The sequence below is a fragment of the Podarcis muralis genome, chromosome 16, assembly GCF_964188315.1.
Source record: "Podarcis muralis chromosome 16, rPodMur119.hap1.1, whole genome shotgun sequence".
In the NCBI taxonomy this organism is placed as follows: Eukaryota; Metazoa; Chordata; class Lepidosauria; order Squamata; family Lacertidae; genus Podarcis; species Podarcis muralis.
In genome coordinates, this window is record NC_135670.1 from 38,929,969 (window position 1) to 38,954,120 (window position 24,152).

A 24,152-nucleotide genomic window follows, 5' to 3' on the forward strand; every position below is an offset into this window, starting at 1 on the left:
ACTTCAAAGGCAAGAGGAATTATCTTAGGGTAGCTGTAGGAACCTTTTTCTACAGCAAGTGCCTTTCCAATTGGCAGCTCTGACAGAGTGCTGGTCTCCTTTTACAAATGATGGTTTCCCTTTCCCAACAGCTCAGTTCTATGCATGCTTACTTAGAGGTAAGCACCACTTTGTTCAGCAGGTCTTACTTCCAAAAAAGCATGCATAGAATTTCAGCAGGGAGCTGGATCTTACCTTTGTGAAATGTAAACAACACAACCGATTTTCTTTTCTCTTTCTCTTGAGGATACCATGAAGTATGTGTGGAGTAAGAAGCAAAATGCTAGAAATTTAGCTAGTCATGTTTTGTAGCCAGTTTTGCTACATACCTGAGTGTGATGACCTCAAACAGCCATTCTCTGGGGCTTTCATGGGGGTTATAGCAGGACAATATCTGGGAGGCAGGGAAACCAGAAGAACGGATTCCTGGTTAGAAACCTGCTTTGTCATAACTGGAAACAGCACATCACTTTTATTCATTCTGTGTGAGGAATTTGCTCCCTTAGACACATTGGCTAGAAATTTTCAGTCATTCCTCCTCCTGGTGGTATGCCAGCGCAGAGAGACTGCAACTCTTCAGTATCAAATGCCTGTTATCGCCTATCTACACAGTATGTACAGAAGGTATGTGGAACCTCTGACCCTTTAGCTGTTGTTAGATTCCCCACTGAACCTGGCAGCATAGCTGGTGGTCAAGGAGGATAATAATAATAATAATAATAATAATAATAATAATAATAATAATAATTTTTATTTGTACCTCGCCCTCCCCAGCTGAGCCCGGGCTCAGGGTGGCTAACAAGCAATAATAAAAACAAGTTGAATGCATACAATAATAATAATAATAATAAATTTTATTTATATCCCGCCCTCCCCAGCCGAAGCCGGGCTCAGGGCGGCTAACAACACTAAAACAGTGAAACATTATAAAAACATTATAAAAATTAATTAAAATACAAATTGATGGCAACCATAAACTAAAGTTTTGTAAAGATTGCCAAAGGAGGGAGTCAGGCTGCGCCCTGACCAAAGGCCTGGTGGAACAACTCAAAAACAAGATTAAAATACAACATTAAAATATTGAAACATTAAAATATTAAAATGTAGCCTCATCGCAAGAGGAGAAAGGAAAAAGAAAGAGGGGGAGGGAATCAAATTGGCTCCAAGCCAAAGGCCAGGCGGAACAACTCTGTCTTACAGGCCCTGCGGAAAGAAATCAGATCCTGCAGGGCCCTGGTCTCATGAGGCAGAGCGTTCCACCAGATCGGAGCCAGTGTTGAGAAGGCCCTGCCTCAAGTTTAAGCTAATCTAACTTCCTTAGGGCCTGGGACCACTTGTTGTTTAGTTGTTTAGTCGTGTCCGACTCTTCGTGACCCCCTGGACCAGAGCACGCCAGGCACTCCTGTCTTCCACTGCCTGCGGGACCACTAGGGTGTTGTTATTTATGGACCTTGAGGCTCTCCGTGGGGCATACCGGGAGAGGCGGTCCCGTAGGTACGAGGGTCCTAGGCCGTGAAGGGCTTGAAAGGTCAAAAGCAGCACCTTAAATCTGACCCTGTACTCCACCGGGAGCCAGTGCAGCTGGAAAAGCGCTGGGAGTTGTAGTCCAGAAACATCTGCATTTACACAGCTTAGCCACCGCAGTGTAAAGAAACAGGAATCAGTGGCTGCATAGACACATCATACATTTAAAACATCCAATGCCCATTTAAAGTCCATGGCTTTCCCTGAAGAAATCCTGGGAACTGTCTTTTCCCCTCACAGAGCAACAATTCCCAGAACTCTTAACAAACTACTACTCCCAGGATTCTTTGGGGCAGCCATATGTGCTTTAAATGTGTGGTGCGGATCTGCCATACAGTATTCCCCTGGTGCCTGACAGCGTTTTGTTCAGGTGGCACTTATACGTATAAGATCACAGCCAAGAGTTTCCCAACCCTGTGTAAACAGGAAAAAATCCATGCACTTCCTAAAACAAGGCCACAGCAATGAATCCCTTCAGAAGCATCTTAACATTTTAATTTGTTTGGCATTTTATTTCCCTGAGCATCCACGGTGTCAGTTTCAGGTTTTGGAGGGCCTTTATTGTGAATTGATTGGATTTATATACTGATTTTCTGACAAGGCCCCCAAAGCAGTTTACAATTTTAAAACACTAAGCCAAATAAATTGCATAAAATGTAGAATGACAGACTCCTCTCTCGGGCCAACTGGGAGCCAATGGTGTGTGTTGCTCACTGGCCTGGGCTTCCTTGCCTCTGCCTCCCCTCAGGGCACACAGGTCTTTGGCAGCCCTAGGGAAGGCGGAGGAAGAGATGCCTCAGCACATCCTTCATGGCCCTCACTCCCTAAGTGATTCTACATCCTTGCTCCAGAGTAATATTGTCAGTGGTCACAGTAAGGTAAAGGGACCCCTGACTTTTAAGTCCAGTTGTGGACGACTCTGGGGTTGCGGCGCTCATTTTGCTCTACAGGCCGAGAAAGCAGGCGTTTGTCCGCAGACAGCTTCTGGGTCATGTGGCCAGCAGGACTAAGTCGCTTCTGGCGAACCAGAACAGCGCACGGAAACGCCGTTTACCTTTCTGCTGGAGCGGTACCTATTTATCTACTTGCACTTTGACATGCTTTCGAACTGCTAGGTGGGCAGGAGCTGGGACCGAACGACAGGAGCTCACCCCGTCACGGGGATTCGAATCGCCGACCTTCTGATCGGCAAGCCCTATGCTCTGTGATTTAGACCACAGCACGACCCGCGTCCCTTATGTTCAGTGGTCACAGCAAATTTCAGCAGATGCTTGGCCATGTTGAGCCTTGCTGCTGGGCCTGCATCCATGTGATTCTAAACATTTATTTCACCCAGGCCCTCAGAGTGCTCTTTTCACCAGGCCACGATGCTTGGCAGCCCAAGGTGTGCAACCCTCTCACTCAGTAACCTGGGCCACAATCCGCCAGGGCCATCATCCCAGGACCTACTTCCCAATGAAACAAACAGGAGCCGCACAAGACCACTTGTGTAGTCTTCTTGAGTAGCTCCAGTTAATTTCAATGGCGCTTGTGTGGGAGAACCTGCCAGTAGATGGAACTTTTCTCCCTCTATACTAGAATCTGGGATCATCCACTGGAAGACTGGGGGCAGACAAAAGAAGCTACTTCATAGGTAATGTACTTCACTGCCACAGGATGTAGCCTGGAAGACTCTAGCAGCAGGGGGTGAGGCAAATGGCAAGCTTATACATGACTACTAGCCAAGATGGCTGTGTTCTACCTCTGCTTTTGGAGACAATATGCCTCTGTTAATCAGTTGATGGGAATAATGAGTGGGGAGCGTCTTGTTTGGGAGCTTCCAATATGAATCCAGTTGGCCACTGTGAGGAGAGGACTAGATGGGCCTTAGGCCTGATCTAGCAGGGCTTTATTTATGCCCGTTGCCTCCCATCAGTCAGAACTGCTTGCATCCTACATCTCTGCCCTTAATGGCTGCCAAAGTCTGCCACCTTGCCCTTCCCTCCTAATAGGGCTGCCTCTTTATTTGCTCAATAAACCCCTTGCGAGGCACACCTTTTTATCTGGTCCCACCACTTACACCCAAGGACTGGTAAGACTAGATGCCCTTGCAGTCCTTTAGGACTCGATGATCCCATTAAAAGCAGCCCCCAGGTTCCAAGCATTTGCCCCTCAGATGGGACACCGAAAGGTCAAAGAGAGGCAGCTCTTATCTTGGTAAACAAACAACTTGAGACTTGTATTAATAGCAGCACATTTCCTTGTTGGGCTCCTCTTGTTTCATCACTGGAGAAGGCAGAGGAACACAATACGTTCTGCCTACCTCCTCTCGCTCTCTCACCTTCCCCAAGGGAAATTAAGCCAATAGGAAGGGACTATTACGCTTGAAGATAATACCAAAGTACAGACTCAGAGAAAGGAGACACTCCAGTTTGTATTCGGTAACTATTGGCTACCCCGGCTGGTGACATGAGCTGCTAGGCATTGTTGAAAGTCCTACATGGGAAAAGGTTTCAGTGTAACGTCAGTGTAAGAGAAAACACCTCAATCTAATAATAATTGTTATGGCCTTCAGCAGATGGATGGCGCGTTTATCCTTTGACATTTTGCTCCGTACAGGTTACTTGAGTCCATTGTGAAGTAATGCTGCTCGTCTACATGCCAGCCTCTTCACCAAACTGTCACAAATGGCCCTGCTTTTTGTGTGGAATATGACAGAGTGCCTCCGAAAGGTGTCAGGCACAACTCTCTGACAGGAGATCATTGTCATCTCCCTTCATTGAAGTGCATTTCCTAGATTCTCATACCTTCCAACATTTTCCCGATGAAAACAAGGCTGTCCTATTCCATAATAATCATCATAATGATTTTATTGATACCCTGCCTATGTGACTGGGTTGCCCCATCCACTCTGGGTGGCTTCCAACATATGCAGTGCTTTCCCCCCCGGGAGATACTCAGGGGTTACCTGTTTAGTGCTGTGGGGTTTTTCCTTTGTTTGTTTTGGAGGAATGGCTTCTTAGTGATGTGAACGCTTCAGTGATTCATAAAGTCACCCTTTTTGCTTTGGTGTCCAAAAAGATCAGAAAGAAGACCCTGGACAATATAGCAGTGAAGTGTAAGGGAGATGCAGAGATCTAAATAGAGACCATTATTTGTGGCGTGACGCCCCTTTTGCTTGTATTTATTTTTGATTCATATTTGTAGTGGCCAGTGGCTAGTACAATAAAGTTATTTGGAATTGGAAAAATTGGGTACACTGTGATGGGGGTGTTTTCAATTGTACCTATCTCCATGTGCACCCATTGTTTCATCTCATCTTCTAGGAGGTATGGGATTATGTGGCTCACTTGGCTGGCTATGTAGTTCTATATTGGGAATTCCCCATCCTCCTTCTGAGGAGGGGAGGTGCAGGCATTTGGGGCTTATTTTTTGTTTTTTGTGTGAGAAAATAAATGAGTGTAGTTTTTTCCTGCCATTTATGGAGTTGGTTTTTTGGGGAATCCAAATCGGGAGGGTTTGAAATAGGTAGGTTAGTTTTGGGAAGGGTGATCATTTTGATAATGACTATTTTGTCAGAAAGGGTGAAATATCTGAATTTAATGTGGCAGAGTTTTATCTGTGTGATGTCAGTGAATTCTTTTTGGATATAAGGGGGAGTGTTGAAGCACATAGCTTAAGATTTTGCAAAGTTCACCTGTAGGCCACTGCGGACACCACTGCGAATGTGTTGAGTTATTTGGTTTGGGTGATTGCTGTGTTTAAGGGGTCTGATGTCGTGACCATCAGGTCATATGTGAAGAGCCCTTGTTTATAGCTTTTGCTTTTTTATTTCTACTCCCTTGATGTTGGGGGCTGCCCAGAGTTTTTGGTTGCTTTAAGTTTTGATTCATCAAGGTTTTATAGCTACCACTCTATTAAAATCATGCTCTAAAAAGGGGGACACCCGTTTGACTAGGAATCCCTTATCTGGAGGCTGGCGCTGCACAAAATTAATTTGACACTAGTCTGCACTTGCCCCAAAGGCCATGAAAACTGTTTTGCAAAAGCTGGAGAATGTTCTAAAAAGCGCATCGGATTTTCCATTAACGTTGTTCTGACTTCACATACGGCACATGCTTCTAAAATAAAACCTTTGCTTCTGTTTTGGTTTTTTTTAAATAGGTAATTTGATATAAACAATTAAAGACAGATGTTGCTTGGGCGCATTTGCGTGGAGACCAGTGGGGACCTTCAGCACAGAGCAAATCATGTTCCTCAAGAAGGCCTTAAAAGGCAAGTGAGCAGAGTCAGAGCAAAATTATGTTGGGTAGCGGTGAGTGGAGGAGGGGAGTAATTTTAGCATTGATAGATCATCATGTGCCTGTGCAAAGGTGGATGAATGCAAGATATTCCCTCATCCTGCTGCTTTCTGGAAGTTCAAACACTCGCCTCCTTAGCCCATTTCTCAGTCTTACCCTGCAGTCCCAATCGCTCTGACCACATTGCAGTGAGTCAACCACATTGCGTACAGTGGGACTTAATTCTGAGCAAGCCTGCTCAGGATTGTGCTATGAATTAGGCAGCACTGCCCTCAATCCTCTGCACCACCAGCTCAGCTCCCATTGCCTTGTCAGTGCTCCTGGGCTTGTAACAGCTCTGTGTTTTCTACAGGCACAGCCCATACCAACAGCTGGCTGGCCACCATTCCAGTCTACCTAAAACTGGACTGCAGAACCTGTGCCACCATCCCTCCAGACGTTGCTGGAATCCGACTCGCATAATGCAGCCAGTGATGAGGGAGACTGAAGCCAGGCAACATCTGGAGGGTCACATACGGGTTCCCTATCCTTGGCCAAAAGGCTGTACCTTCTGGCTGAGAGGTTAGCATGCCATGCCCAGGGATGGGGCGGGTGGCACAAATGTCGGGTGGTGCTTTGTACATTATAGGCAGGTTTCCCAAATGACCATCATGATAGACTCTCCTTCCTTGGAGGTTTCTGAACAGAGGTTGGGTGGCCATCTGCCAGGGATCCTTTAGCTGTGATTCCTGCATTGCAGGGGGTTGGACTAGATGGCCCCTGGGACCCCTCCCCACTCTGCACTCCTATGTGTCTATAAAAGAACCCCACCCCACCTTGTCTTTCCCTGCAGCTATGAATTTAACAGCACTTTCATACACAGAAATCAGTCAATGATGCATCAGTAGCAGCAGGCCCCATTAGCTGTAAAATTAACACAGCATAGCTAAATTTTATCACTTGCTAATTGCTGCAGGTAAAACGTATGTTAAGGGGTGGAGGGCTTGTCAAAAGGCTGGCAACCCCAGTTCTTCAGGCCTCCATCCTGGCACCAAATAATCCCTGCTGGGGTGATTATACCCCTCACTCTCTCCCTCAACAATACTGCATGGCAGGGAAGGGAAGGACTCAGAATTTGCTGGAATCTTCCTAGGCTTTCTGGGTGCTGTTAAGCGCTGAATGAGGCAGTACTTTCACAGGGCACTAATTGAATTAAGAACACCTGGGGGGTGCCGAGCAAAACACCTCCAGCCAGGTTCTTCACCTTTTCAGTGCTCCAGCTCATGTTAGATTTCTTTGCTGATGAGGAAAAGCTGCGCCTGTTGGATTTCTGCCTGCCCTCCAGAAAGGTGGGGTGGCCAACCCTTTTCATCCCAAGGACTGCCCACATTCATCCTTGACCAGCCCTCTAGGGCAGGGGTCAGCAAACTTTTTCAGCAGGGGGCCGGTCCACTGTCCCTCAGACCTTGTGGGGAGCCGGACTATGTTTTGGGGGTGGGGGGAATGAACAAATTCCTATGTCCCACAAATAACCCAGAGATGCATTTTAAATAAAAGGACACATTCTACTCATGTAAAAACACGCTGATTCCCGGACTGTCCGTGGGCTGGATTTAGAAGGCGATTGGTCCGGATCCGGCCCCTGGGCCTTAGTTTGCCTACACATGCTCTAGGGGCTGTGTGCCAGCAGTGGGTGCGACCAAAAGTGGGTGAGGCCACCCCACCCACAGACTCTTGCACTCAAGCGCTGACTCATGCGCACGTCCGTGTGCCATGAACCCACACCCCCCCCCCCGCCCACGTCACGGTTAGAGTCTTTCCAGAAACAAAGGGGGCATGCAACCCTTGCTGCACGATGTCAGACGAGGAGGCATGAAAAGAGCCTTGCTTTTCTCCTGGAGTTGCTACTTTTCTACCAGCCAGAGGAAGAGTGGCCTTTATCAGCAGCTTGATGCACAGCCATTCAGGGCTTATCTCTACCAAGGGAAATCTTTCACAGGCTGATTTCTGCATAGCTGCTGATAAAGGCTGCAAAGGTAACCCAGAACAGCTTAATTTTATTCCAGGAGCATAGCATGGATTGCTGACACCCGGGATAGGGCAGGTACTGCACACCGCCCCCCGGTGGTCTGGGCAATGGTCAGTCTCTTCACTGGCCAGCGTCTAATCAAGGGAATTTCTCCTTGCAAACTAGCCCTAACCTGGAGTAAAGCAGAGAAACACAAAGCCGGCCCAGAAACAGGCTGCAGGTGAGCGTCCTTTCACTAGCCACGAGGAGGTGGAGGTGCCACCGCAGTCCTGAAGGCCTGCCTGAGTGCAGCTTGCCTCCCTGTGCCTCTGGCCTGGATGAGGGAGCCTGTCATGGGGACACCTGGTTTCGCTCGGGGCCATGACCCTCCTGCCTCCCCTGCTACGCCACTGTTTATTCTATTTTTCTGGAGAGTTCCTTCAGGCTTTTAAAGCACCAAGCCAGGTGTGTGGGAAGCAATCCTTTAGGGTCCCTGGTTCCTGTCTTTGTTCTTCCTTTTGACTGTCACTTTCAAAGGTAGCACCAGCAGGGAGCTTGAGGCAATGCAAAGGAACCTCTCAGGAACTCTGGCTTCCCATCTGCTGCTCCAGCTGAAGAGCATTCAGGCCACATAGAAATGTTCTCCCGCTCAAAGGCTTCTTTCCAGAAATAAGAGACACACTTTATGTCTAAGCTGCTATAGAACAGAAATCAATACTGCCATGAGACTGAAAGGCATTCTTTTCTCTCCCAGCTTTTTTGCAAAATAATAATAATAATAATAATAATAATAAATTTTATTTATATCCCGCCCTCCCCAGCCGAAGCCGGGCTCAGGGCGGCTAACAACACCAAATAGTGCGACATTATAAAAACATTATAAAAATTAATTAAAATCAAGATTGATGGCAGCCATAAAGTTTTGTAAAGGTTGCCAAAGGAGGGAGTCAGGCTGCGCCCTAACCAAATGCCTGGCGGAACAACTCTGTCTTGCAGGCCCTACGGAAAGATGTCAAGTCCTGCAGGGCCCTTGTCTCTTGTGACAGAGCATTCCACCAGGTTGGAGCCGCAGCCGAAAAGGCCCTGGCTCTAGTTGAGGCCAGCCTAACCTCTCTGTGGCCTGGGACCTTCAAGGTGTTTTTGTTTGAAGACCGTAAGTTCCTCTGTGGGGCATACCAGAAGAGGCGGTCCCGTAGGTACGAGGGCCCTAGGCCGTATAGGGCTTTGAAGGTTAAAACCAGCACCTTAAACCTGATCCTGTACTCCACCGGGAGCCAGTGCAACTGGTATAGCACCGGATGAATGTGATCTCTAAGCGAAGACCCCGTAAGGAGTCTCGCTGCGGCATTCTGCACCCGCTGGAGTTTTTGGGTCAGTCTCAAGGGCAGCCCCACGTAGAGCGAGTTACAATAATCCAGTCTGGAGGTGACCGTCGCGTGGATCACAGTAGCTAGGTCAGGGCGAGAGAGGTAAGGAGCCAACTGCTTAGCTTGGCGGAGATGAAAAAATGCCGCCTTTGTAATAGCTGCAATCTGCGCCTCCATGGAGAGGGAGGTATCGAAGATTACACCCAAACTCTTAACGGACGGTGCTGGCACTAATTGCACCCCCGCAAGAGATGGGAGTTGCCCCCTCATTCCCGTATCATCCCGTCCCAGCCAGAGGACCTCTGTCTTCGAAGGATTTAACTTCAACCGGCTCCCACGTAACCATCCAGCCACAGCTTCCAAGCATCTGATCAGTGTGTCTGGGGCCGAGTCAGGATGGCCATCCATCAGCAGATAGAGTTGGGTGTCATCAGCATACTGATGGCAGCCCAGCCCAAAACTCCGGACAAGCTGGGCGAGGGGGCGCATAAAGATGTTAAAAAGCATCGGGGAGAGAATCGCACCCTGAGGCACTCCACACACCAAGGAGTGGCGCGATGACAATTCCCCCCCAAGCGCCACCCTCTGTCCCCGACCAGAGAGAAACGAGCGCAGCCATTGAAGGACTGTGCCCTGGATCCCCACGTCGGCAAGGCGGTGGTCCAGAAGTTCGTGATCGACCATGTCAAAAGCTGCTGACAAGTCTAGAAGAATCAGCAGCCCCGACCCGCCTCGATCCAGCTGTCTACGAAGATCATCTGTTAGGGCAACCAGAGCTGTCTCGGTCCCATGACCAGCACGGAAGCCGGACTGGAATGGATCCAGAGCCGATGTTTCATCCAGAAACCCACCAAGCTGTTCAGCAACTGCTCTCTCAATCACCTTACCCAGGAACGGAAGATTCGAAACCGGGCGGTAATTGGATAGATCTAAAGGATCTAATGATGTTTTCTTTAAGAACGGGCGCACCACTGCCTCCTTCAGTTCCCCTGGGAATGTCCCCGTGCCAAGGGACAAATTGATGATATCCCCCAGGAGAGCCCGCACCTCGTCTGGACACGCTCTAATCAGCCAAGACGGGCACGGGTCAAGAGGACAGGTGGTGGGCTTTCCAGCTCGGAGGAGTCTGTCCACATCGGCTGGGGATATCCAGTCGAAGTGGTCCAATACTGGACCCGAGGACAGTCGAGGGGCCTCCAGTTCCTTTATTGTATCCAAATTGGCAGGGAGGTCATGGCGGAGCAACAAGACCTTCTCCGCAAAAAAGCTCGCAAATGCCTCACAGCTGTGTGTCAAATTGTTATTTAAATTTGGCTGTCCTTCGAGGGACGTTAAAGACCGAATTATACTAAATAATTGTGCCGGGCGAGAGCTAGCGGATGCAATGGAGGCCGAGAAGTAGGACTTCTTAGCGGCCTTCACAGCCATCTCGTAGGTTTTCATAAAAACCCTATAAGATGTTCTTGAAGCTCCGTCACGGGCACGCCGCCATACTCGCTCTAGCCGTCTGAGGTCCCGCTTCATTTTCCGGAGCTCCTCGGTAAACCAGGGAGCCCGGTTTCTGCGGGGTCGCAGAGGGCGCTTAGGTGCGATCTCATTGATGGCTGCCAGGAGATGGGTATTCCAGCCCTCAACAAGCTCAGTCAATGAGTCGCCAGGGGGAGAAAGGTCCCGCAAGGCTTGACGGAATCTATCAGGGTCCATCAGCCTCTGCGGGCGAGCCCAAATCGGCTCGCCACCTAAGCAGGGTGGGGGTGGAACGTCAATCCTGGCTTTCAGAGCGTAGTGATCAGACCATGGCACCTTCATCGAAGGACACATGATCACATCTATACCAGCGCCAAAAATCAAATCCAGCGTGTGGCCTGCTTGATGTGTGGGGCCCGAAACAAACTGGGAGAGCCCTAGTGTCGCCATGGAAGACACCAGGTCCAGAGCCTGTGAGGAGGGAGTGGCATCAGCATGGATGTTGAAGTCCCCCAATACCAATAGGTTAGGGAACTCCAAGGCCCAGCCGGCCACCGCCTCCAGCAGGCCTGACAGGGTGGCTGCTGGTGCGCTAGGTGGCCGGTACACCAGCCAGAACAGCCAAGCTCACCTCGGAGCCCCACACTAGGCCAACACATTCAATGCCGGGGATCGATGGCGATGGTAGAGCCCTGAAAGAACAATCTTCCCGGATTAATAATGCCACCCCTCCCCCCCGGCCCACAGTCCGCGACTGGTGGAGGACGGAGAAACCCGGGGGCGCCATCTCTCGTAAAGTAACAGTATCCCCTTCGCGCACCCAGGTCTCCGTCACACAAGCCAGGTCGACCCCCTGCGAGATGAAGAAATCTCGCAGGGTGGCGGTTTTGTTGCCTATAGACCTGGCATTGCACAACACCAGTGACGGAGGTGAGTAATCTTTGCTCACCCTACCCTCGTCTCTCGGGATGGGGCGCAGATTGGAAGGGGTACGAGCATATCCATATCTCGATCCCCTTCGCCTATGACATCTGCCCCCACCGCCATACCTCCCTCGCCCCTCCACAGTAGGAATCCCAAGCCTCATATTCGCCTCCATTTACAGAATATAAAAGCAAACAAACAAAAACAATTACACAGAACAAACCAATCCCCACCCCACTCCACAATCACCCCGCCCCAACCCAAATAAACCAAAACAAAATAAAAATACATAGATAAAAACCACCGCTTATGGTGGTACAACAAATCAAAAAATAAAAACAGTTTAAAACATGTAAAAACACTTCAAACAACCGCTGCAGCAGCCCTAGTGTCCTCAAAAGCTGTGGCAGTGGTGAGCGTGGGCCCCGCCCCCTGGCCTGATGGAGAGTGGGCCTGCAGGGGGAGGAGCCCTCCCCACAAACGCACGGCAAAGCGGCAGCAGCAATGTTCCGAGGCCTCCTGAGGTGGAGTCTGGGGCCCGCCCCCAGGCCCAAGATGGAGAATGGGCTTGCAGGGGGAGCGGTCCTCCCCAAGACTCACCGGCAGAGCGGCAGCAGCAGTGTCCCGGGCCCCTTGGAGTCTTTTATGGATGCAGCAGCAGCGATGTCCCTGGCTTCGATGAGGCCTCTTAAAGCCGTGGTGAAGGTGAGCCTGGGCCCCGCCCCCTAGGCCAGATGGAATTGGCCTGAGGAGGGAGAGGCCTTACACTCCAAACACTCACGATGCAGCAGCAGTGATGTCCCTGGCCTCAATGAGGCCTCTTAAAGCCGTGGCGAAGGTGAGCCTGGGCCCCGCCCCCTAGGCCAGATGGAATTGGCCTGAGGAGGAAGAGGCCTTACACTCCAAACACTCACGATGCAGCAGCAGCGATGTCCCTGGCCTCAATGAGGCCTCTTAAAGCCGTGGCGAAGGTGAGCCTGGGCCCCGCCCCCTAGGCCAGATGGAATTGGCCTGAGGAGGGAGAGGCCTTACACTCCAAACACTCACGATGCAGCAGCAGTGATGTCCCTGGCCTCAATGAGGCCTCTTAAAGCCGTGGCGAAGGTGAGCCTGGGCCCCGCCCCCTAGGCCAGATGGAATTGGCCTGAGGAGGGAGAGGCCTTACACTCCAAACACTCACGATGCAGCAGCAGCGATGTCCCTGGCCTCAATGAGGCCTCTTAAAGCCGTGGCGAAGGTGAGCCTGGGCCCCGCCCCCTAGGCCAGATGGAATTGGCCTGAGGAGGAAGAGGCCTTACACTCCAAACACTCACGATGCAGCAGCAGCGATGTCCCTGGCCTCAATGAGGCCTCTTAAAGCTGTGGCGAAGGTGAGCCTGGGCCCCGCCCCCTAGGCCAGATGGAATTGGCCTGAGGAGGGAGAGGTCTTACACTCCAAACACTCACGATGCAGCAGCAGCGATGTCCCTGGCCTCAATGAGGCCTCTTAAAGCCGTGGCGAAGGTGAGCCTGGGCCCCGCCCCCTAGGCCAGATGGAATTGGCCTGAGGAGGAAGAGGCCTTACACTCCAAACACTCACGATGCAGCAGCAGCGATGTCCCTGGCCTCAATGAGGCCTCTTAAAGCCGTGGCGAAGGTGAGCCTGGGCCCCGCCCCCTAGGCCAGATGGAATTGGCCTGAGGAGGGAGAGGCCTTACACTCCAAACACTCACGATGCAGCAGCAGCGATGTCCCTGGCCTCAATGAGGCCTCTTAAAGCCGTGGCGAAGGTGAGCCTGGGCCCCGCCCCCTAGGCCAGATGGAATTGGCCTGAGGAGGGAGAGGCCTTACACTCCAAACACTCACGATGCAGCAGCAGCGATGTCCCTGGCCTCAATGAGGCCTCTTAAAGCCGTGGCGAAGGTGAGCCTGGGCCCCGCCCCCTAGGCCAGATGGAATTGGCCTGAGGAGGAAGAGGCCTTACACTCCAAACACTCACGATGCAGCAGCAGCGATGTCCCTGGCCTCAATGAGGCCTCTTAAAGCCGTGGCGAAGGTGAGCCTGGGCCCCGCCCCCTAGGCCAGATGGAATTGGCCTGAGGAGGAAGAGGCCTTACACTCCAAACACTCACGATGCAGCAGCAGCGATGTCCCTGGCCTCAATGAGGCCTCTTAAAGCCGTGGCGAAGGTGAGCCTGGGCCCCGCCCCCTAGGCCAGATGGAATTGGCCTGAGGAGGGAGAGGCCTTACACTCCAAACACTCACGATGCAGCAGCAGCGATGTCCCTGGCCTCAATGAGGCCTCTTAAAGCCGTGGCGAAGGTGAGCCTGGGCCCCGCCCCCTAGGCCAGATGGAATTGGCCTGAGGAGGGAGAGGCCTTACACTCCAAACACTCACGATGCAGCAGCAGCGATGTCCCTGGCCTCAATGAGGCCTCTTAAAGCCGTGGCGAAGGTGAGCCTGGGCCCCGCCCCCTAGGCCAGATGGAATTGGCCTGAGGAGGAAGAGGCCTTACACTCCAAACACTCACGATGCAGCAGCAGCGATGTCCCTGGCCTCAATGAGGCCTCTTAAAGCCGTGGCGAAGGTGAGCCTGGGCCCCGCCCCCTAGGCCAGATGGAATTGGCCTGAGGAGGAAGAGGCCTTACACTCCAAACACTCACGATGCAGCAGCAGCGATGTCCCTGGCCTCAATGAGGCCTCTTAAAGCCGTGGCGAAGGTGAGCCTGGGCCCCGCCCCCTAGGCCAGATGGAATTGGCCTGAGGAGGGAGAGGCCTTACACTCCAAACACTCACGATGCAGCAGCAGCGATGTCCCTGGCCTCAATGAGGCCTCTTAAAGCCGTGGCGAAGGTGAGCCTGGGCCCCGCCCCCTAGGCCAGATGGAATTGGCCTGAGGAGGAAGAGGCCTTACACTCCAAACACTCACGATGCAGCAGCAGCGATGTCCCTGGCCTCAATGAGGCCTCTTAAAGCCGTGGCGAAGGTGAGCCTGGGCCCCGCCCCCTAGGCCAGATGGAATTGGCCTGAGGAGGAAGAGGCCTTACACTCCAAACACTCACGATGCAGCAGCAGCGATGTCCCTGGCCTCAATGAGGCCTCTTAAAGCCGTGGCGAAGGTGAGCCTGGGCCCCGCCCCCTAGGCCAGATGGAATTGGCCTGAGGAGGGAGAGGCCTTACACTCCAAACACTCACGATGCAGCAGCAGCGATGTCCCTGGCCTCAATGAGGCCTCTTAAAGCCGTGGCGAAGGTGAGCCTGGGCCCCGCCCCCTAGGCCAGATGGAATTGGCCTGAGGAGGAAGAGGCCTTACACTCCAAACACTCACGATGCAGCAGCAGCGATGTCCCTGGCCTCAATGAGGCCTCTTAAAGCCGTGGCGAAGGTGAGCCTGGGCCCCGCCCCCTAGGCCAGATGGAATTGGCCTGAGGAGGGAGAGGCCTTACACTCCAAACACTCACGATGCAGCAGCAGCGATGTCCCTGGCCTCAATGAGGCCTCTTAAAGCCGTGGCGAAGGTGAGCCTGGGCCCCGCCCCCTAGGCCAGATGGAATTGGCCTGAGGAGGGAGAGGCCTTACACTCCAAACACTCACGATGCAGCAGAGACTTACAAAAAGAGTACAGAGTACAGAGACTTACAAAAACATGGCTCTGTAGTATCATAAAGTTGTAGAGCTGCTGTAGTATAGTGCAGGGGTGTAGAACCTGTGGCCTTTCCAGGATTGCTGGACTACAAATCCCATCATCCATTATCATTGGGCCATGGTGGGTGGGGCTGGTGGGTGTTGTTGTAGTGCAGGCATAGGCAAACTCGGCCCTCCAGATGTTTTTTAGGACTACAACTCCCATCATCCCTAGCTAACAGGATCAGTGGTCAGGGATATGGGAACTGTAGTCTCAAAATATTTAGAGGGCTGAGTTTGCCTTTGCCTGGTGTAGTGGCTAAAAAACTGTCCCCATTTCTGCCACAGTCTTCCAAGCTGGCCTTGGGCAAGGCAGTATTCTGTCAGGCTCAACCCCCTCACCTGCAGTAGGGGGATATAGGACTCATAACAGGGCCTTTTCGCTGTCAGCCCCCTGGCTGTGGAATACCCTTCCTTCCAACATTAGGCTGGCACTGATATTAGCTTGCTTTTGCCACCAGCTAAAAACATTCCTCTTCTGCCAGGCTTATCAAATAACAGGGGGCCTGCTTACGGACGTAGTGCAGATGTGAGATTGGTTTTATTTACCTGCATATTGTGATGCTGTTTAAACTCTTATGTGATTTAGTATGCTGTATTGTGACCTGTCCTGGAATAACTTTACGCTGAAAGGTGAGGCAAATTTAACAAATGAATGCATTCAAGGCAGGTCCTTGGCTGTCCATTTGCCCAGCTGTCTTTATTCTCTGTGACCTTTAGGTACTGGTTAACACACTGCTGTTTGTGTGAGCTTTGACGGCATTTAGGGTCATTTTACAGCAACCTTAATGGGTTTTGCATTTTCAGCTTTTGGACTATGCTTCACTGCAGTTGTTCTTACTGTTTTTATTGCTGATGCCTTTTACCATTGTTCTGATTTTAATTTTCTGTATGGATTTAAAATTCTGGTATATGCCCCTTTCAAACCGAAGTCTTGGAGGTCGAATTGAACCATAGCTGTCAATGTTTTCCTTTTTTTAAGGGAAATTCCCTTATCCCGAATAGGATTCTTCACAAGAAAAGGGAAAAGTTGACAGCTATGAATGGAACTATTTTAAATAAAATTAAACACAGGGAACCAGGCAGAGGGCCTCCTCAGTAGTGGCGCCCGCCCTGTGGAATGCCCTCCCATCAGATGTAAAAAATAAATAAAAGTAAAATTAAACAAATTACCCCGTTACAGACCTGCACAATCATTGTAATAAATAGATTCCTATATATAAGGTAAAAAAAGTAAAGGACCCCTGGATGGTTAAGTCCGGTCAAAAGCGACTATGGGGTGCAGTGCTCATCTCACTTCAGGCTGAGGGAGACAGCGTTTGTCCGCAGACAGGTTTCTGGGTCATGTGGCCAGCAGGACTAAACCGCTTCTGGTGCACAGAGGACCGTGACGAGTGCCAGAGCACATGGAAACGCTGTCTACCTAGCCAAAAGAGACCTGTTTTACACAGGTTCCAGCGTTTTCCACGATATATCAGACAGTAGGGGGTCTGTCAGTTCTGTTGCTAAAGTGTGTCTTTTCTGTAATGTGTGCTATAATTTTGAAATTATTATTATAATAGATATTGCAATATGTGCTATTACTTAGTTTTAATTATGTTTTGAATGGCATTCTACTTTTTGTTGTATTTCTGTATACTCCTGGCTAAGCAATAAAGATTTGGATTCCTGTATTCTTACAGGTATATCCTGCCTTTCTTCTGTTACTGAAGGTAGCTCACACGTGGTTCACAGGTAGAGACCCATCCAGATTTTGAGCCTCCTTCCTTGGAGGCTTTTAAGCAGAGGCTGGATGGCCATTTGTCATGGCTGCTTTAGCTGAGATTCCCTGCATAGCAGGGGGTTGGACTAGATGACCCTCGGGGTCCCTTCCAACCCTGCAGTTCCCGCAGGCCCTGGCTCTGGCCTGCTCAGCTTCGGCAAGGTGGTGGCCTCATAGGCCCTAAGGCCATTCCTTGGTTTCACAGTGCAATCCTCATGGCCTGGGAACGTTTCTATGAATATGGATCTCAGCTCCCACAAGGGACCGACCTGTTATGCCGTCCTGTGCTAAGATTACAGGCTGCTTTCATTTAGACTTTGCATCAAGTAGATGACAGCAGAATCCTAGCTATGATTACTTAAACACAAAAAGAAAAACAGTAGATAAACTAAGCGCCAATCCATTCAAATTACATAAGGACCTTTTGGCAATAAACAAATATAAACCGGAAAATTTATGGGGAAAATATACTGAGAAGTAGCTTTGTTGATTTATGTCCTTAAATAGATCAGTATATCTGGGGGTGGGAGGGATCCCACATAGCTTCTATATATTAATTGGAAGAGGTAGGGAGTTTTGATGGGGACACTGATTCCTTTTCCTTTCCCCCCCAAAGAATATCCTCCTTCCCTGCAGGCCAGCCACAAAGTCCTAAATTGGGAAAGAAGGCCTCTGGCGCTCCAAGGTCACTTGTGCTGTTTCCAAAAATATCTTGAAACAAAGCGCAAGAGGGGCACTTTGTTGGATGTTATCTGGACATACAGAGTTTCAATCAAATCCTTCAAGAAGTGTTAGAATAAAAGCTGGCCACTTGTTTTGACATAGTTGAGTCACTGGCAAGAAAGAAAGGAAGAAAGAAAAAGAAAAACACCCACACGTTTTCCATGGCTTGATGGTTCTGGGCAACAAAGCTGCAGACCCCTCGCCCCTCTCTCCCCGTTTAATTTCATTGCATTTTGAATGAGTCCTAAAGAGCCCAGAGGCTTATAAGAAGAAGCAGTAGGAACTGAGTATTCTCACGCACCCCTGCAGAATACAACTGCTTCTCATGGAATGATACATGCAGAGCTACCTTATGTCCCAGTATTGCTCAGTTTTGCTAGGCTGACTGCTGGCAGCTCCTTAGCATCTCAAACAAGAGTCTTTCTCAGCCCTGTGCAGCCACCAGTGCAGCCCTGAATATTTTTTGGCCTGCAGACACCTGCTCTCCCCAAGTTACAGCACATTTGGGCAAAAACCACACAAGCTCTCTAGGGAGACTAACGCTGCAGTCATAGGGTTGTGGAGTCGGAAGGGACCCACAGGGTGATCTAGTCCACCCCCATCCTGGGCAGGAATAATATGCACCCAGCCCCATTCACTCAGTGGGGCTTAGTTCCAAGTTGACATTAATAGGGCTATTTTGTTGTTGTTGTTGTTGAATTTATATACCGCCCCATACCTGGAGGTCTCAGGGCCGTTCACAGAACACTTTTCATTTGACCTGGATATCATTAGAGCCATTGTGTCAGAATTGCCCTATCATGTTGATTTGCCTTAGGTGGAGGATTGCAAAGTGGGAGGCAGAAGCAAACCAGGGGGTACAAGCCAGTGTGAAGGTCTCCCCCCTCCCAACCAAAGCTAATCTGTGTATTTAGAGCAGTGTTTCCCAACCGGTGTTCCGCGGCACACGAGTGTGCCGTGAGACGTTGCCTCGTGTGCCGCGAGATGCCTGGAGGGAGGTGGGCGAGTCGGGCGGCGAGAGGCGGGGCGGCGGCGGCGAGGAGAGGCCGCGCCTCCTGCTGTTGCCTGGCGCTCCTCCTCGCAGCCGGAAGCGCTGCCTGGGCGCCTCCGCGCGACTCTGCCTCGCTGGGTTTGGTCTCCCAGCAGAGACGGGTCACACGCGCCCCTCCCTCCCTCCCTCAGCCTGCGCGGAGGGAAAGCCAGAGAGAGGCATCGCTCCTGCGCGGCGGGAGAGGGAGCAGCCGGAGCGATGCCCCAAACGAACGCATGGGACCGGAGGGGAAATCCTCTCCGAGGCGGATTGAGCGCAGCTGAGAGAAGCCTTTCGAGGAGCTGCCGTGTCCCCTGGAAACCCCCTTCCCAGCTCTGCCTCAGCCGCCGCCGCCTCAGTTGCCGCCGTCCCTCAGTCCCTCGCTCTGCTGCCTCCTCCCACCCCCAAAGCTTGGAGGTTCCCCAGCAAGGGGGAGGGAAAAAACTTTCACTTTTGTGCGTCCCTCCCGGCGTGACGCTGCGCGCTGACGTCACGGGGCGGGGCTTTAATGGTGGTGTGCCGCGAGATTTTTTTTCAGTAAACAGGTGTGCCGTTGCCCAAAAACATTTGGGAAACACTGATTTAGAGGGAGCTGGGCGAGAGGCAAGAATATCAAGTTTCGGAAAGCAGTTTTATGCATTGGGCTCCAAGGCAACAAGGCCCATCAAGGCACCGCAATCTTGTATTGCACGGCAAAATTCATAGCCAGAATGCTCAGTACTCAGGCTGAGCTTTGAAGCATTAATGTAGGACTGTGGACCAGTCAGAAGGGTGGACTGGGCTGGGAGCCAGCTGGGGTGCAGGGCAGGGTAATACCAATCTGGCAGTAATCCTGTCCACACTGGCTGAACAGCCGAGAGACCTCTGCCACCCGACCAGGCCTTCTGGGCCTGCGGGAACTTGCAGTGCTAATCACACTTGGATCCTTTGTGTGGGGACAACTGTGGGTTCTGAGTTCAGGTCTCCTAGGAGGTGCTAAGGTCGTTTAAGAGGCAAGTGCCAGCCTTCTTAATTATTGTTAGCCCAGAGATGGTTCAGATGAGCTGTCTTTTGGGTGTATGTATGTATGGAACGCTGGTGGCGCTGTGGGTTAAACCACAGAGCCTAGGGCTTGCTGATCAGAAGGTTGGCAGTTCGAATCCCCTCCTGCCAACCTAGCAGTTTGAAAGCATGCCAAAAAGTGCAACTTGATTAATAGGTACCGCTACGGCGGGAAGGTAAACACCGTTTCCATGCGCTGCTCTGGTTCGCCAGAAGCGGCTTAGTCATGCTGGCCACATGACCCAGAAGCTGTCTGCGGACAAACACCGGCTCCCTCGGTCAGCGAGATGAGCGCCACAACCCCTGAGTTGTTCGTGACTAGACTTAGGGGTCCTTTACCTTTCTAGTTGCCTGTCAGGGGTCCTTTACCTTTCTAGTTGCCAATGGAGAATTTTTCGCTCTAGTTTTTGGAGGAGGAAAACAAGAAAAAAAAATATTCTGAATCTCAGAAGCCAGAACAACAAGAGGGGTCCTTCTTGCTGTTCTGGCTTCTGGGATAGCTGTGCAGCCTGCATTCGCTCCATAAGACGCACACACATTCCCCCTTACTTTTTAGGAGGGAAAAGGTGAGTCTTATAGAGCAAAAAATACAGTATGCTTCATGTAGTGGGCTCTGCTCTGTGGAAGCTTATGGCATCATTCACCAGACTGATAGCCTTTAAGATGCCACAAGGCTCTTTGTGGTTTTTATTACTATGTCACATGTGCTATGGCTGGCCTTTAGAATGGATTCCAAGGCTAAGCCCACGCTCATTCATTTTACTGGAGATAACATTTGCCTTGGTTTGACACGTACATCTGCATCGGTGCGTCTATGCATGCACGTGTATATATACCACATGTGCAGAGCTGTTGTTTTTAAGACGAATCTTCAGTTTAATTCGGTGAGATTCACTGGCAGGGAACATTTGTGGGAGAGGAAAAACAGAGGCAGGCTTGAGCTACTGTGTGTCAAGTGCATGCTAATGGGTTCCGTATGAAGAGAATTAAAAGGCAGTGTTTTCAGAGGAGTGGGGAAATGAAGAAAATGGGAAACAGAACAGTCAGCTACCAAGATCTTAAACCGGACGTCTTGCTCCAACTATTTGTCTGTTGGAAAGGTGCTAATTCTGGCAAAGGTTATAGAAATTGCCCTAGCAAGTTTTAATCTAAAAATATTTGTTTGTCAAAGCCTAGGAGTAAATTTGGTGTTTTTAATGTTGTGACCCGTCCTGTGATCTTCGGATGAAGGGTGGTATACAAATTTAATAAGGAAGGAAGTTGCCTGATTTCCACTTACATCCTTAAATGGCTCCATATCTGTATCCCATTCTTCCTTCAGGAGCCCAGGGCAATGTACATGGAATGGGCGCAATTCCACCTCAAAACTATCTTACAAAGTTGGCTGGGCTGGGAGATAAGGATTAACTCAAGGCAACCTATCAATAACTTTTGACACCTCTGCTGAAATGTGCTGCACTAGCTGCCACTTTGCTAGAGGGATAGATGCAAGGTTTTTTTTTACTTGTGTATAAAGGTAAAGGTACCCCTGCCCGTACGGGCCAGTCTTGCCAGACTCTAGGGTTGTGTGCTCATCTCACTCTATAGGCCGGGAGCCAGCGCTGTCCACAGACACTTCCGGGTCACATGGCCAGCGTGACAAGCTGCATCTGGTGAGCCAGCGCAGCACACGGAACACCGTTTACCTTCCCGCTGGTAAGCAGTCCCTATTTATCTACTTGCACCCGAAGGTGCTTTTGAACTGCTAGGTTGGCAGGCGCTGGGACCGAACGACGGGAGCACACCCCGCCGCGGGGATTCGAACCGCCAACCTTTCGATCGGCAAGTCCTAGGCACTGAGGCTTTAACCCACAGTGCCACCCGCGTCCCTTACTTGTGTATAAAGCACCTATATCAGGGAGACTGTGGCTCTGCTCCCATCAGCCCTAAATTCTTGTTGGTTTTTAGGTATCAGTTCTGTTTTATGATCTGTATTAGATTTATGTTGTTTTTTGTACACCACTTGGGTATTATCTGTAGGTTGGTTTATAAATTCTGAAATGAAATCAGTGAAAAATAAGCTTACCCAATTGAATTAATCATGCTATGTAGGAATTTGTGAACCCAAGTTTTATCTCAAACTGTTGGGCACTCTGAAGGCTTTCCCTCACAACTGATGCAAGAAAATACCATAATAGTTGCAAGCTCATGTAGCCGAAGGCTCTTCATAATGAAGCACAGTGGTGCAGGGCGAGTTAAGCTCATGCTCTAGGCCTGTCTGAACACTGCAGTTTGGGTACTGAATGGGTGGCAGTCAACAGTCAAATATTTTTTGCTTATTTGAAACTGCCAAGAAATGTCCAAAAATGTTTTATTCAAGTAAAATGATTCTCTCACTCAGCACATTTGTAGTCTTAGATTAAAAGGTAAAGGTAAAGGTACCCCTGCCCGTACGGGCCAGTCTTGACAGACTCTAGGGTTGTGCGCCCATCTCACTCAAGAGGCCGGGGGCCAGCGCTGTCCAGAGACACTTCCGGGTCACGTGGCCAGCGTGACATCGCTGCTCTGGCGAGCCAGAGCCGCACACGGAAACGCCGTTTACCTTCCCGCTAGTAAGCGGTCCCTATTTATCTACTTGCACCCGGGGGTGCTTTCGAACTGCTAGGTTGGCAGGCGCTGGGACTGAGCAACGGGAGCGCACCCCGCCGTGGGGATTCGAACCGCCAACCTTTCGATCGGCAAGCCCTAGGCGCTGAGGCTTTTACCCACAGCACCACCCGCGTCCCTAGTCTTAGATTTAAAAGGTACCCCTGCCCGTATGGGCCAGTCTTGCCAGACTCTAGGGTTGTGCGCTCATCTCACTCTATAGGCCGGGAGCCAGCGCTGTCTGCAGACACTTCCGGGTCACGTGGCCAGCGTGACAAGCTGCATCTGGCGAGCCAGCGCAGCACACGCAACGCCGTTTACCTTCCCGCTGGTAAGCGGTCCCTATTTATCTACTTACACCCGGGGGTGCTTTCAAACTGCTAGGTTGGCAGGCGCTGGGACCGAACGACGGGAGCGCACCCCGCCGCGGGGATTCGAACCGCCGACCATGCGATCGGCAAGTCCTAGGCGCTGAGGTTTTACCCACAGCGCCACCCGCGTCCTAGTCTTAGATTACCTGTCACTAAATGGCTTAAATTTAAGGCATATCTTATAACAGAAAAAAGTGATTTGAAAACTGCAACATGTGAACTACACACTTTAACCAATTCAAATCAGCTCAATGAAGTGAGTAGTTTATGCACAATCTGTAGATATTATTTGCATAAAGTACATGGATTTATGGTTTATTATTTCATAGGTACATAACAACTGTACATAATAACTACTCTATTCCAAACTTAAAAATGGAAAGTTTAATGCTGGTGGTCAACAAAAGAGGTTTAAAGACTGTCTCAAGGCAAATCTAAAAAAATGTAGTATAAACACCGACAACTGGGATACACTTGCCTGCGAGCGCTCCAGTTGGAGAACAGCCTTTACCAAAGGTGTCATGGGCTTCAAAGACACTCAAACTCAGGACGCAAGGGAGAAATGTGCTAGGAGGAAGGCACGCTTGGCAAATCCACACCGTGATCAACTCCCGCCTGGAAACCAATGCCCCCACTGTGGAAGGACGTGTGAATCCAGAATTGGCCTCCACAGTCACTTATGGACTCATTGTTAAAACCGTGTTTATGGAAGACAATCTTACTCGGCTACAAATGATCACCAAAGAAGAAGAACTGCCTTGCTATGTCAGCTGAAAAAGGTCTGGCACTTTAAACCGCCCTGTCCAGCATTCCATCCAAACAATGGCCAGCCAGATGACTCTGGAAACGCTCATGCAAAGCAGGGAGGAGGCGGCCGACTGACCTCAGCACCTGAGATTCACAGTAAGAATATAATGGAATGTAGGAGAGACCTGCTTGATCAGAAAAGCCAATGTAGCCCAGTATTGTTTCCAATAGTGGGCAGACAGTACTTAAATATGGGGGTTGCATTTAGCTATCATGGCTAATAGCTGTTGCCAGGCAGGAATCTCAACTAAAGCATCCATGACAGATCTTGTACTATCCCCTCTTGAGATACAGGCTTGATTTAAAGGTGAGGGCATGCTGGGGTATTCATAAATAATAATAATTTATTACTTACACCCCACCCATGTGGCCGGGCCTCCCCAGCCACTCTGAGCAGCTCCCAACAGAATATTAAAAACATGATAAAACATCAAACATTAAAAACTTCCCTAAATAATGTGCCCTTGCAGAGTCCCACGTGCGAAGTATCATGTCTAAGCCCAGTTGCCTCACCTGAAGAATTAACACACCAGGGGTTTGT